Below are 15,099 nucleotides of genomic sequence, written 5' to 3' on the forward strand. Positions count from 1 at the left end.
TTATCTCATAAAAGCTCACCTTTCTCTCCCATGAGGATTTTCCTCATAGAAGATTGCCTTTCTCTCCCGCGCAACTTTTATGTTTTTCTCAATGGATATTTATCTCCAATCCATCCAACTTATCTAGAATTAAATCGAGAAGCTTTACCATGAAAGAATTATCCTTTCCCAGTCACCAATGTGATTTGGCAAGAATCTCATCTCTTGGTGTCTCGCTTTTCCAAGTGATTAATTTATTAATAATCTATTTACTTTTTATATTACACATCATACCTAGCTTTTCTCAGCTTAGGTTTGCAAAGTTTGACACACAAGGGAGGGGTGTTACATTTTGGATCCCTCTCTTTCCTTAAGATCCCTCCAACTGCAGCTAGAGTTCTTAGATGACTGTAAGGAGGAAGCCCCTATTGGAAAGGGACAGACAGTTTGAAGGTTTCTATCTTGTTGGTAATTCCTATATCGAAAAGTTGTATTTTCATAGTCCAGGGGTTGGGAATACACAATTCCCATCCACTTGAGCTCAATTTTATCTCGCAAAACTTCATTGGGATCTACCTAAACACATATGCAAACATAGGTGAAAATGCCTTTCAAAAGTCTTTCCCTGTCTACTTTGACGAATCTTCCAATAAAATTTCCCACTTTTTCTAAGAGATCTAGATGGGTAAATTGAATGGAAAACTGGGAATCTTACCCATACTAGAGTAGTCATCGGCAACATAGTGAGAGGATTGAAGTTGGGAAACCATGGCTTCACTAGAAGACCAACTCATCCCCAAAACCATGGACCTTGGTCAAGGATTTTTTTCTTATCCTCAAGACATTTGAAGATCACCACAAAAAAACATGGGTCTACATCCACCCAAACCGGCGTTCATCCAATCCTATCATAATCGAATAGAAAAATGCTACTTTTTCAATAGAAAATGGGGAATAAAAGTATCACCCAAGGATAATGACCATCGCATCAAGCGCTCAATCATAAGGGAGGAGCAATAATTTGACAATCACACGTCCTTGATTTCTGTTGATTTAACTCTGAACACTCACGTAATATTCTCTTGCTTGGCGAATTAAACACCACTGCATGGAATGGACGAGGATTGAGCCGAACCCTGGATGAAGCCCACTTCATTCTCATCTAAACACAAAACTATATATATGTCAAAGCTATTACAATAGATTCTGACTGTCAACACCTCGAGGTTCTGTTTATATGTGGCTACCTTTTATGGTTACTATTGAATGTGTGATTGGCAATAGTAATGGCAACTTAGGGCTACCAAATTTCCTTCGATTCCCTCACTACATCCTAAGGCAAATAGTTGTTCAATGCCTTGGGTGTCTTTCAAAACTGGTAGGCAGCGTCTTCTTTGGTATTTCTCAATGGTTTTAATTCCACTACAATCACAACTTTCATTTACATAAACTTCGTGTTTTCGCACGAGCGACGATTGTTCCAAGGTGAAATGTCACTTGGATGGTTTCAATGTTGTTGACCCATCATAACTAACGAACGGATATGCCCATTACAATTTTATACCACCCCATTATCAATATCAATTATGCATGGGAACCAATTAAAGCAACTTTTCACATTAATTTTATATGAGCATGAGAACATGTGTTAACAAGCAGCCCATAAAGCCTCATTTTGAATGCCATAGTCACTTAGAAGGAATTCCTCTTGTAGTAGCATCCTCCCTACTAAACTTTGCTAGTGCTAACATTAGAACCACCATTACAACAAGATATCTTTCTAGTGTTGACAACACCATTATAGTAAGATACCTCAAGAGAGACAGAAAATTTAAAAAGTATGATAGTAATACGTATCCAGAAGATGGTATTGAAACTAGTAATTGTTCACGAATCCATAATATTGTAAGGTCATTCTCATTATCATAATCATTGTCATCATCATCACCATCATCCTTGTCATTGTTATTGCCATCATTACATTATCATCATAATCACCATTCATGCCATCATCATCATCATTATGGACATTGTTTGCAATTGTTCATATTTGTAGATGTTGTAAGAAATATCATCAACCCAAAAAATGTGATCAGTGCTAGAAAAGGGTTGTTTAGGACACATTGATATACGTAAGAGAAATAACAACTCTATTTTTGACAGATGATCGATGATGATCATCATCACCACCATTATCATCGTCATTGTCATTTTTATCATCCCCATCATCATCATTAATGCAATTTCTATCGACATTGTTGTAATCATGGATCATCATCATTCATGCCATTATTGTTTTTGATGATGACCTAGATGAAAATGATGATCATGACACCAAAGATAATTCTTATGATTCTGACAATGACAACATCTAAAATTGGGAAGATTCGCCAACGTCATTAGCATCGTCATCATCATAATCATTGCCATCATCATCATTGTCATTGTAACCACTATCGTCTTTATCATCATAATCACAATTCATGTCATCGCCATCATCTTCATTTTCATCATTGTCAATATTATTGACATTGTCATCAATTGTTCATAATTGTCAATGACATAAGGAATATCATCAATGCAGAAAATATGATGAGTGTTGGAAAAGGGATGCAAAAGCGAACATAGAAATGGGGGCAACAATAGAAGTAAAATTGGATGAAAAGTGGATACAACATAAGTAGATGCACAACAACATGAAAAACCTGACACAAAAGTGGATGCAAAAGTAGATGCAGTTGTCAATGCAAACTTGGATGCAAACATGAAGCCAAAAGTGGAAGAAAACATGGGTCCAATGGTAGGTGTAAAACTTGGCACAAATTGTGGTGAAACAAATGTGGATGCAACAACGGAAACAAAAGTATATGCAGAAATGGATGAAACAAAAGTGGATGCAATAGGGGATGCAAACGTGGAAGCAAATGTGGTTGCAATGGTAGGCGCAAGATATGGTGCAACAAAAGTGGATGTAACAATAGACAAAAAAATATGCAAAATAAGATGCAAAAATGGATGTAAAAGTGGAAGCAAACATTGATGCAACAGGCAAAACAAAATTGGATGCAAAAAATAGATATAATGTAAGTAGATGCAAAAGTAGATACAAAACGAGATGCAAAACTCAATGCATAAACCTGACATAAAAGTGGATGCAAAAATAGATGCAATATTTGATGCAAAAGAGGATGTGAACATGGATGCAAAATTGGAAGCAAACGTGGATACAACAGTGAGTGCAAAACATGGTGCAAATTGTGGCATAACAAAAGTGGATGTAATGATAGATGCAAAAAAAGAATCAAAGTATGATGCAAATGAAGATGTAAAAAGGGATGCAAAAAGTGAAATTTAAAATGGGTGCAACAGTGGATGCAAAATTGTGTGCAAAAGTGGATGCAATAGAAGTCGATGCAAAAGTAGATGCAAAACGAGACACAAAACCCGATGCAAATCCCGGTCCAAAATTGGATACAAAAAGGGATGCAAAAATAGATGTAGTAGTTGATGAAAACCTAGACGCAAATGAGGATGCAAACGTGGATGCAAAATTATAATCAAAAGTGGGTACAAAAGGAGGTGCCAAACTAGGCGCTAATTGTGGCACAAAAATATTAGATGCAATAGTGGGTACAATAATAGATGCAAAAGAGGATGGAAATATGGATGCCAAACAAGAGGGAAAAGTGGATGCAACAAAAGTAGATGCAAAATTTTATGCAAAACTAGACACAAAACACGATGTAAAACTTGGCGCAAAAGGGATGCACAAATGGATGAAAAAATGGATGCAAAAAATGATTTAAAAAAGGATGCAAAAAAGGATGCAAAAGTTGATGCAAGTGTAGGTGCAAAAAGTGGATGCAAATGAGGATGCAAAAGTATGTCAAACAAAATTAGGTGCCAAACTTGATGCAAAACCTGGAACAAAACCTGGTGTAAAGGATGACACAAAACTTGGCATAAAATTTGGTGCAAAACGTGGTGCAAAACCTATTGCAATACCTAGTGCTAAACTTGGTGTAAGATTTGGTGCAAAACTTGATGCAAATTTTGTGTCACGTTTTGCACCATATTTGATAAATGGATGCAAATAGCACCAAAAATGGGCTCTAGATGCAAAAAAAGAAGTAAAAAGGGACGCTAATCGCTGGTTTTGTTGTAGTGATTTATCAATATTATCATGAAAGAGGACCCTTCATAATCCTAATAAGTTGGGCTCTAACAAATAAACAATTTCATGTAGTGAATAAATCTTACATGATATATTTTAGTGATTAAAATGACAACTTTATTCTTAATCTCATTACAACAAAAAGAAATTCAATCATAACTAGTTGGGATCTAACAAATCAAGAATTCCATGTAGTAAAGTAAACTTACATGGTAGATCCCAATTATTTGCAATGAAAACTTTATTCTTGATCTTATTACAACATAGATAAGTTCAAGAGTATATACATATTTCCTTATCTGAGACAAACTTTGAACACATTCCGAGATTTCATAAAAATATAATGATACGATTTACCTCTAGGACATGAGAAAGCTGTCTACATCTAGGATACATCACTAGACAATAGTGTTATTAAGATACCATCTCATGGAATTAGAATCATGTTGATAGATAGTGTTAAAGAGATACATTGCAACACCTATTCAACAGTACCTTCAAGCTTGAAATTCATCAATTGATTTACTTTAGTAGCAAATTCTAGTGGGATTTCATTAAATACAACTTGACAAATGCCATTTATGATAGTTTTCGTTGCCTTCTCTGGATCTATCCCCCTATGGAAATAGAATAATTGATATTCCCCAATTTTGGAGGTACTTGCTTCATGTTCAACATGGGCTATTGGGTACTTCACGTCGAAAAGGTTGCAAATATTAGATGTATAATGGAAACAAGCATACAATTCAAGGTTGCTCCTAAAGTCTCTTGGATGAATTATAAAACATCGTCTACTTAAAACATGATATATGGTAGTAACAAAAACTTACCCAAGATCCCACTTATGAATTCAAAATGTTGGAAATAGAAGATATCTTAAACAATATTATTTAATTACATAATCACATTAAAATAGACAAATCTTTAAAATGTTGAGAAGTGCGAAAAAAATGGAGTTGGAATATTATAGTTATGTCAGGGTAGATATATCTATGTAAAATGTAACTTCTATATAAAACACGTAAATGTAACTTCTATATAAAAAAATGGAATTGGAACATTATAGTTACGTCACGGTAGATATAGCTACGTGAAATGTAACTTCTATATAACATTCTAAATATCCTTTTTCAGTCATTTAAGAGACTAACATTTTTTTATCTTCGGTTAATAACTTAATACTCCACCAAAAATAGCATTGAATTGGGTATTCATCAACCAAGGGGAAATTTTAAAACAGTGTGAAAATGCTTAATAATTCCTCTGCCGTATTTTTGATATTTTATTTGTGTGCAAATTTAAGCCAGTGTAATGTAACTTCTACATATTTGATAATTTAAATGTAAAAAATTACCCAGATTGAAGTTATACAATTAACATATGCACAATAAGATACAATATGCATGAGTTATAAGTAATATGACGTTTACATGTTATATCAAGTCAAATTTTTTCTCATCTCATTAACTCTTACCTTATAGTTGGTGATAGACATAGCCTTTAAAATTATGAGCCATCCTTGTCATATCCTATATTTAATGACGGATATAGCTTTTAAAAGCATCAACATTGTTTGTATTTTTATTTAGGTCAATTTAAATGGAAGTGCTGAAAACTTTATTCAATATTATCTTGTACAATTGGAAATAAAATGATGTGGGGGTGGTGTTTCTAGTGATTTTCAAACTTGTTTTAATTACCTAAATTTAGCCTATTTAAAATAAACAGGGGTGGTGTTTCTAGTGATTTTCAAACTTGTTTTAATTACCTAAATTTAGCCTATTTGAAATAAATAGGGGTGGTGTTTCTAGTGATTTTCAAACTTGTTTTAATTACCTAAATTTATCCTATTTAAAGTATATAGTTGCACTGGCCATCTTATCTTGAAATCAGTAACTTTGCTTGAGGGAATCTTCATGACATCCACCATCTCTGAAAATTATGAAATATTAGTAGTATCTTGCATTAAATAAACAACGTTGTCATAGAATTTTTTGTTGTGTTTTTTACTATGCATAGTTTATTGATATTTTATGATTCTTGGTTTCGATTTCCATGCTAAGACTAGATTCATCATGCCTGCTAGGATTTTTAGTTCTGCACACATCATATTTCTCACTTCTAATTGTATAAAAAACAAAGAGTATGCACAATGACATGTAGTGACATGTGGGTGTCTATTTTACTCAATGATATGCTTGATTTTTTAACCTATTCCAATCCCACCACAATGAAATTAAGAGAGACAAGGACACAAGAAGGACTATCAATAAATGAAATTAGAGACTTTAGAATGCAACTCAATTGTACCTGAATGTAACGATAAGTATTTGCAGCTACCTGGTCACCGAAGAGCATCGAATCACACTCTGAAAAAATCCTTGCATTATGAGAGTTTGGTTGAACCTACATTAATCCTCTGTAGTAGTTCATTGAATTAACTATAGATATAATTTTAGAAACAAGCATACTCCTGCAATTCTTCCCGATATGGATTATCTTTGTCCCACCCTATTGATAGTTATTTTTCAAGGCAACAGAATAGAACTCTCCAAATGCATCATCATTTTTCAAAAGAATGCTTGAGTATTTCCAGGTGATTTTCGAACCAGTCTCTACTCAGGCCCACGAAATCCTTGATTTTTCTCCATCGCACAAACCTCTTTTCATAGTAAAATTATAAATCCCACATCAGCATTCCTCATCCCCGACATACCAATTCTTTACAATGGAATACTTTATCGTTGCTCCCTCGGTGCAATAGAGATCCACTACTGTGGCATGGAGATGATTGGTGTCATAAAATGGTGCAGTGCATCCTTCAATATATGTCACAAAATTCCTCTCATCTACAACAATAAGAATCCTCTCAAACTGTCTGGTCTCCATCTCATTCATCCTGAAATAAGTGGATATTTCCATGGGTGACAAAGTGTGCTTAGGGATTTAATAAAAGGAGCTATCACTAAAAAAAAATTACAATGCAACATAATAGTTATCAGCATGAGGAACAACCCTGCCAAGCTACTTCCTAACTAGATAAAGATACTCCCGAATTACCTCTTATAATGAACAAAAGATAACCTCAACTGCCTATAGAGTCTACCTATGCATGGTAGCAATGAAAACACTGTCAAAAACAACATCTACAACAACATTGGTCAATCTCTTCTTCTAGTCAAGGGCATGCCCAACTTTTAAAAAGTATCAAGAAGGTCAGGGTCCACCTCATCCAGGCTCCTCTTCTTCTTCTACTCTCTCTATTTAGGTTCAAAATAATAGCAAAGGTCTTGGAAATTGATGGGTGGGTAAAATTTATCAAACCATTTGGGTTCTTCCATTTTTAGTCATTTTCTATAAAGTTACTAAGCTTGATAATTTCTTCCACTTCTGAGGGGAGGGAGGAGTGGGATCAAACAAAAAATCAGAGATTACAAAATTATGGGGAGTCCTTATCGCAACAAAATGGCTAAGGTTAGGCAAAATTCAGGTATATGGAGATGCAAAAGGAATCATTAACTAGGTAAACAAGCATACTAATTTCAATCCCTTCATACTTTCAAATTGTATGATGAGGATTCAAAACCTAATAAGGATTTTTAATCATATTCATTTCCAATATATATACAGAGAACAAAATTGGATAGAAAATCTCCTATCTAAACGAGGTATTTCGAAGTAAACAAGTACATTTCTTTTCTCAATCTTCATGCAGGGTATCATGGTAAATGAAGGCAACATCAATTACTCTTAGGAGACATTTTAACATAGACCTGATATTGATGGAAGTTTTGTATCTTTAGATAATGAAATTGTTCATTTATGAAAATGTAATGGCTATAAGCTAAAGTTTGATGTTAAAAAAGGCACTTTTTATAGAATAGGAAAATAGAAATGTATGGGCATAGGAATGACAGGATAAGTATGAAAGGATAATATAATGAATGAAATCTAAATTATGTACTATCCTTATATTTTAATACAAAGATAAAAAAAAATTCTTTCGGAACTATTAGCACCCAATATTTTCTTAAGGTTAAAGAAAGAAATCACCGACGTAACCACAATCCTACTTTGGAGATTAGGATCTAGCCTTCCTAAATCTTAGAGAGGGCTCTCTCTTTATGATTTAACTTTTTTTTAGTTATGTGATTTAGGCTAGTTATGATTGTGATTTGTTTTTTATTTGAATTTGGGTGGTGGAATTGCTTAGATGAAAAGAGAATTGCTTTTACCATTGGGCTATGGAGTCAAATGTGAGACAAACAAGACTGGATCAAGCTTTTAAAAGATAGTGTCTATAGGGCAAGATAGATGAGTTCTTGCAGATCTCAAATGCTAGATGGTGAAGTGGTTCTTTAATTGGATCCAGGGAGCAATTAAGGGTTCCTTAAGCTGGATTATGAAGAGAATGAAAGAGGTCAACCAGGATGGGAGAGCAATTAAGGGTTCTCAAATTCATATATCAGAGGAAAACATATAAATGACTAATTGTGAAAAATAGAGTGTACTTAAACAAATTCTGAGTGATATTCCTAGTTAATTAATTCAAATTTGGATAACATTTAAGATTATGAAATATATGAGAAAGTGAAAAAACCAGACAAAGAAGATACTTCACTGCAAATAGCTCATCTCATGAATCTTGTAATGCAATGCTTTTATTACTTGCTCCAATCTGTTGACCTGAAAATTGGTACAATAACCCTAAGGTTCAAGATCAAAATAACTCTACAAATGTATAGTAATCCACACACCACCTAATACTTCAAATTATGAAGTATTTATACAAAAAGAATTTAGAAAATATCTCAAACTGCATTGAGAACTAATCTAGGAAAACGAAATATCTTCATGCAAGAAGATAAAGACAGCTATTGAACTGTTGTTTGATGTCCTTGTTGTTTAGGTTCTATTGTCTTTTAGTCTCTGATCTTTTTCCCTTTAAGCTACTTGGTTGTTTGGACTTCACTCTGGATGTCATATTTACTTATGACCTTTCATCTGATACACTTTCATTTGTTTGTCTTTCAACTGTATTTCTTCATCTATCTCCTCTGTTTTTAGTCTTTTACCATGAATGCTCTTTCACCTGCTTTCATTTTTACCTTTTACTGTAAATCTTACTCACTCTTTCATGTTTCTGTGTTTTTAGTAAAAATGATTTTTACTATGTAGAATGCATAATGTTGCTTGGAGAGTAGTTTGTAAGGATCCTTCGCTGTGCTGGTGAAAATGATTTCATCTCTGTTTTTAACATTTACTCTGTAAATTATTTCGTTCTGCTCTGCTACTGTATTAAACTTGATTTTTTCTTTGTACACAAAACTCCTGCTCAATGAAGCTTTTGAACACATTTCCTGGCAAATCTTGGAGCAAACAGGTTTTATGACTAGTATCAAAACTTGTTTGTCCAATCTCCTGGCCTTGTTAATTACCTGCAAAATACAACAATTGTTAATAAGAACACAGGTTGGCAGGGAGGTGATAATGGCTTCAGGGAATAGGGAAGTCTGTGGAAAGAGTCCAGAGCATGTTCGGAAGGTAATCAAAGGTCAAATTCAGTTATAGAGGCTTAGGGTGGCGCAGGAAGGCTTAGGCAGCTTTCTAATGAAAAACGAGTGAAAAGAGCACAAATGAGCATCTTTGGCCTTTTAACGGGTAATGATTAACTTTTTGGCGCAGGATTAAAGTGTGAATAGTGGACAGTTTCATCGTACATGGAGAGGTGGTTTCGAGGGCCATCGCACCACTTTTGGCTATCGAGTGGTATTTCCTTGAGAGCATGCGAGTTTCCCTGGTGCTGCCAGATAGCCAAAAGGGGCCCAAGCAAAACCACGAACCTCATGTGCTCCTGAGTGGTTAAAGGTCGGAAAGGGGGTCCGCACGATATGGATGCACGCCATCAAATCTGGGGGTGAAAAATTTAATGGCTATCACGCGGTGAAGCTGCACAGAGGGCAATCGGGTGGAGATTTGCGGGGCCCGGGGGTTAATTATAATTGATTTGTATTTAATTTAATGAATAAAGCGAGCATTTTTTTATAATGTGTGGGTTAATAAAATGCGGGAATTAAATAATTAGAATTAAATTTTAATATTAGTATATGGGTAGGATTGTAAAATTACACTAAATTTCTAATGTAAAATTAATATCAGGACGGGGAAACATAATTCGAGAATAAAGGGGTTTTATGGGTTTTTTAGGCGAAATATGGTATAAGGCGGAGTTAATTAAGTAATGCGAGGGGGAACAAAACTTCGGATAAGGGGGGTTTTAGTGGGTTTACAAGGGAAAAGAGAAATTAATAAGGGGGTTGATTTTAAAGGGAAATGTCTAGGGAAAAGGGTTGAAATTAATGAAACAAGGTTAAAATGAGCGGAAAGGGTATTTTTCAAGGGGAATGGGTTTCACACTAGGGAAAAGGGGTTTTGGGTTGGGAAATGACCTTTGGGGGGTAATTTTCTAGGAAAATGTGTGAAACCAAGAGGGAAGGGTTAAAATAAAGGAAAATAGTATTTTCATGAAAAATGATGGGATAATGGGGGGAATTAGTAAATAAGTAGTGGCGGGTGAAATGAAATGAGGGGAAATTAACCAAACCAACTTGAGAACATCCTTTCACTTTCATAACTGCTCCTGCATACTGAAACATGAGATTAAGCATGATAAATGTGCTTATGCTTTAACAACTTTGTACTTCTGCAACCTTTCTTGTACCTACCCTTTACTTACCCTAACATTTTTTCTTCACTTTATTGAGTGCATTTAAACTAGCAAACCCTTTCTCTCCTTTTTCTTTTGAAAAGTAAACTATCTAATTCTAACCTTATATCTTCCAATGGTCGAGATTAAGCTTATGAGCACATTTTTATTTCTCTACCTAAGTACTGATTTGTCAAGAATAAATAGTTTTGCTAGATCTTTATTCTCTATCTATAAATATGAAATTTAAAGCCTGAAGTAGTCAAGATTAAATTGCTTGACTATCATGGGTTGTGGCATTTATGACAAGCTGCACACAACCATTATTTTGCACAGTGAAATAAAAAGTAGTGGCACTTGGACTTGCACACTTTTATGATCTGTTTTTGTTTGGGTTCATGTCAGGCCAGGTAGTAACTCCAATAGGCAGTAAAACTAACTCATATTATTCCATAGGTAGTTCATTGTTATATACAATAGGGAGTGACTGTTCAGTTCATATCCCGATGACTGTTCACATTCCTAATTTAATTATTTACATAAAATTCACCCAATCATGAAGATTAGGTATCAACATTCCCCCCCTTAATCTGAAGGGATGTTGGTGAGTCCAAGCATCATTCTGAATCGTTCAAGCTTTTCCTTTCCAGGTGCTTTGGTGAAGATGTCTGAAATTTGCTCATTTGTGGAACAATGACAAAGATGAATTGTTTTGGCCTCAACATGATGTCGAATCAGATGATATTTAGTATTGATGTGCTTCGTTCGATCATGGAACTTTGGGTTCTTGTCCAACTTTATTGCAGAGGTATTGTCAATCATGAGTGAGGTTGATTGTACTTGTTTTACCTGCAAATCTTCAAGAATTTTCCTGAGCCACACAATTTCTTTCGTTGCTTCAGCTGCTGCCACGTATTCTTCTTCTGTTGTGGAATCTGCTAGAATTGATTGTTTGCGTGATCTCTAGGAGACAGCTCCTGATCCAAGACTCATAACATATCCTGAAGTAGATACCCTAGTTTCTTTGTCTCCATCGAAGTTTGAATCAGAGTATCCAATCAAGCTGAAGTCGTCCACCTGTGTATACTTGATCCCAAGGTCTTGAGTTCCCTTCAAGTACCTTAGAACTCTTTTTGCAGCAGACCAATGTCCCTCACAAGGCTTTTGCATAAACCTAGAGAGGATTCCAACAACAAATGAAATGTCTGGTCTGGTAGTAGTGAGGTAGATGAGACTTCCTACAAGTTGTCTATACTTTGTTGCATCCTCAAATTCCTTTCCATCAATAGATGTGAGCTTTAAGTTTTGTTCCATTGGAGTAGTAAGAGGATTTCACTTTGTCATGCCAAATTTGTTTAACAAATCTCCAATGTATTTCTTTTGAGAAAGAAATATGGACTTTGGATGTTGGGTTACTTCAATGCCAAGATAGTAATGAACATAGCCCAAATCAGTCATTTCAAAACTTTTCCCTACTTCCTTCTTTATGGATGCAATGTAGCTTTCATTGTTCCCTGTCATTAAAAGATCATCTACATATACCACAAGATATACAACTGTTTTGCCAACTTTCTTGACAAATAAAGTAGCATCATCAAGATCAAAATGATTGAAGTTGAGTTTCAGAAGATGCTCAGTTAGTTTTTCATACCAGGCTCGCGGTGCTTGTTTGAGGCCATACAAGGACTTCACAAGTTTGCATACTTTATGTTCATGTCCTTTCACAGAAAATCCTTTAGGATGGGACATAAAAACATTCTCTTTTAGATCTCCATTCAAGAAGGCAGTTTTTACATCCATTTGATGGACTTTCCAACCGTTCTGAGTTGCTAGTGCAAAGAGTGTCCGAATGGTGGCCCATTTTGCTGTGGGGGCAAAAGTTTCCTCATAATCGACCCCTTTCTTCTGTGCAAAACCTTTTGCCACAAGCCTAGCTTTGTTCTTTTCAAGTGAGCCATCAGCTTTGTACTTGTTCTTGTAGACCCACTTGCAGCCAATTAGTTTGGTTCCAAATGGAGGATCAACCAACTTCTAAGTGTCGTTCTGTATGAGGGCATCATACTCCTTTTTCATCGCTTCTTTCCATTCATCATGAGAAGCAGCTTCTTTAAAGGAAGTTGGTTCAAAATCTGTAGACAAGTTCAATTCACAATCATAAGAAACATCCATATCAACAGGTGAATTAGAGTCATCTACATCACCTCCATTTTGCCGGTTTGAATTTCTGGTTCCTATTTTTCCAATTTCATCAGGATGAACACTTTCAAGTGTCTTTGTCAGCCACTTTGGGGGACCTTTCTGAGATGGTCCAGGCTGTTCTGTTGATTGAGTTGGGACTGAATCAAGATTGAGTCTCCCAATTCTATCAATTACATCACTTAAAGCATCATCCATTGTTGGAGTTTCATTCGGGGGAGAGTATTCTTCAGAACAAGATTCCACATGTTGATCAAGAATAGGAATCGCCCCTTCAAGATGTGGAATCTGATTATCAAATTCTTGAAATGATTTCGTTTTTGCGAATCTATCCAAGCGATCAAGTTGCCGCTCAACAACATTGTCAGATTTGGATGATTCAAGAAAAATTACATCTCTAGATACAACAAACTTTTTATTTACTTCATCATAGAGGCGGTATGCTTTGGAAGTGTTTGAATACCCTAGGAAGATACACTTACGACTTCTAGCACCAAGTTTGTTTCTATGTACCTTTGGTATCAAAGCATAACAGGTGGAACCAAAGACCCTGAGATTTTTTACCGAAGGAACATGTCCATACCATAATTCATAAGGAGTCTTGTTTCTTATAGCATTAGATGGACATCTATTCTTTATATATGTAGCACATAGAACAGCATCAGCCCAAAACATTATCTTTACATTTTTGAAGAAAAGCATGGATCGTACCATATTCAAGATTGTTCTATTCATTCTTTCATCTACACCATTCTGTTGGGGATTATAAGGCACAATTGTTTGATATTTGATCCCATGTTGGCGAAGATAGTTTTCAAATTCATTCGATGCATATTCTTTTCCATTATCAGTGTGAATAGACCCAATATGAGATTGTGCATCATTTTCAATCCATTTATGAAAATTCTTAAATGTTTGAAAAGCATCATATTTGTTCTTCAATAAATAAACCCAACACATTCTGGTGTAGTCATCAATAAATGTCATGATATATTTATTTCCATTTGCAGAAGCAATAGGCATTGGACCACATAAATCTAAATGAATGAGTTCAAGCTTCCTATGTGCTCTTGAATGTGAATCATGAAAAGACTGTTTGCTATGCTTTCCTAGAATGCAAGCATCACATTGCTTATGTTTCCTAGGAATTGTAGGCAAACCAACAACACCATTTTTCTTCAATAAGCAGAGACTATCATAGTTTAAATGTCCAAATCTAGCATGCCATAATAAACTTGATGGGAGTGTACCTTCTTCATGATGAGAAATATATGAGAAATGTTGTGCATGAGTAGAGGTTCCTTGCAGTTTGAGAAGCCTTTCTTCTTCTATTCCCCTCATGACAAGTGAGTGGTCAAATGGTTTTCTTACCTCAAGCTTGCCATCAAACATATGAATGGAGTGACCTTGCTGGCGGATGTGGACCAAGGACAGCAAGTTTCTCTTGAGATGTGGGAGATATAGAACATGATCCAGAAGAAAGTCTGGAAGACCAGGCAGTTTAAGCCTGATTGTGCCAAGCCCTGATGGCTTGATTTTTGACTGATCTGCAAAGTATACTGCTCCATCAACATTGTCAGTGAAATCATCAAAAAAATATTTTCTATGATTCATGTGACAGGTTGCTCCTCAATCAAGCAACCAATCATTTTTCGAAGAAGCAAGTGAAGCATTAAACAAATATTCATTTACTCCAATGTTACATTGTGCCTCAACATAGTGAGTGGATTCAGGTGCATTACCTTTGTCTGTATCATCAGTTTTACCTTTCTGTTGGTTTCTTTTCTGCTCAATTTTGTCCCATGGTACCTTGCATGTAGAGGCATCATGTGATCCATTTCTTTTGCAGCGAATGTAGTGTAAGTCTACCTTTTCTCCTTGAGAATGTCTGCCCCCCTGCCTCTGAAATATCTTCCTCTTCCTCTTCGTCCACCTCTTCCTCTTGTAGAATCTTGAGCAGGATGCTTTTCTTTATGGGCAAGGCACACAGTCTCTTCAGAAGATTCAGGGGTTGTCTTCTTTCCGAAAGCTTTCTCTCTTTCAG

General features: G+C 35.4%; 2 pseudogenes across 1 annotated transcript in view; one reads left to right on the forward strand and one right to left on the reverse strand.

The window, feature by feature from the left end:
* The window catches only part of LOC149238982 (root phototropism protein 3-like), a 111,362-nt pseudogene that overhangs the window by 53,650 nt on the left and 42,613 nt on the right, over nucleotides 1-15,099 (forward strand). The gene's annotated exons all lie outside the window — the stretch shown is intronic.
* Nucleotides 4,635-7,075, reverse strand: LOC149238984 (iron-sulfur cluster assembly SufBD family protein ABCI8, chloroplastic pseudogene; annotated as a pseudogene).

The sequence above is a fragment of the Pinus tabuliformis genome, chromosome 8 (genome assembly GCF_031772625.1).
Source record: "Pinus tabuliformis cultivar Carrire ecotype Pingquan chromosome 8, CPIR1, whole genome shotgun sequence".
NCBI lineage: Eukaryota > Viridiplantae > Streptophyta > Pinopsida > Pinales > Pinaceae > Pinus > Pinus tabuliformis.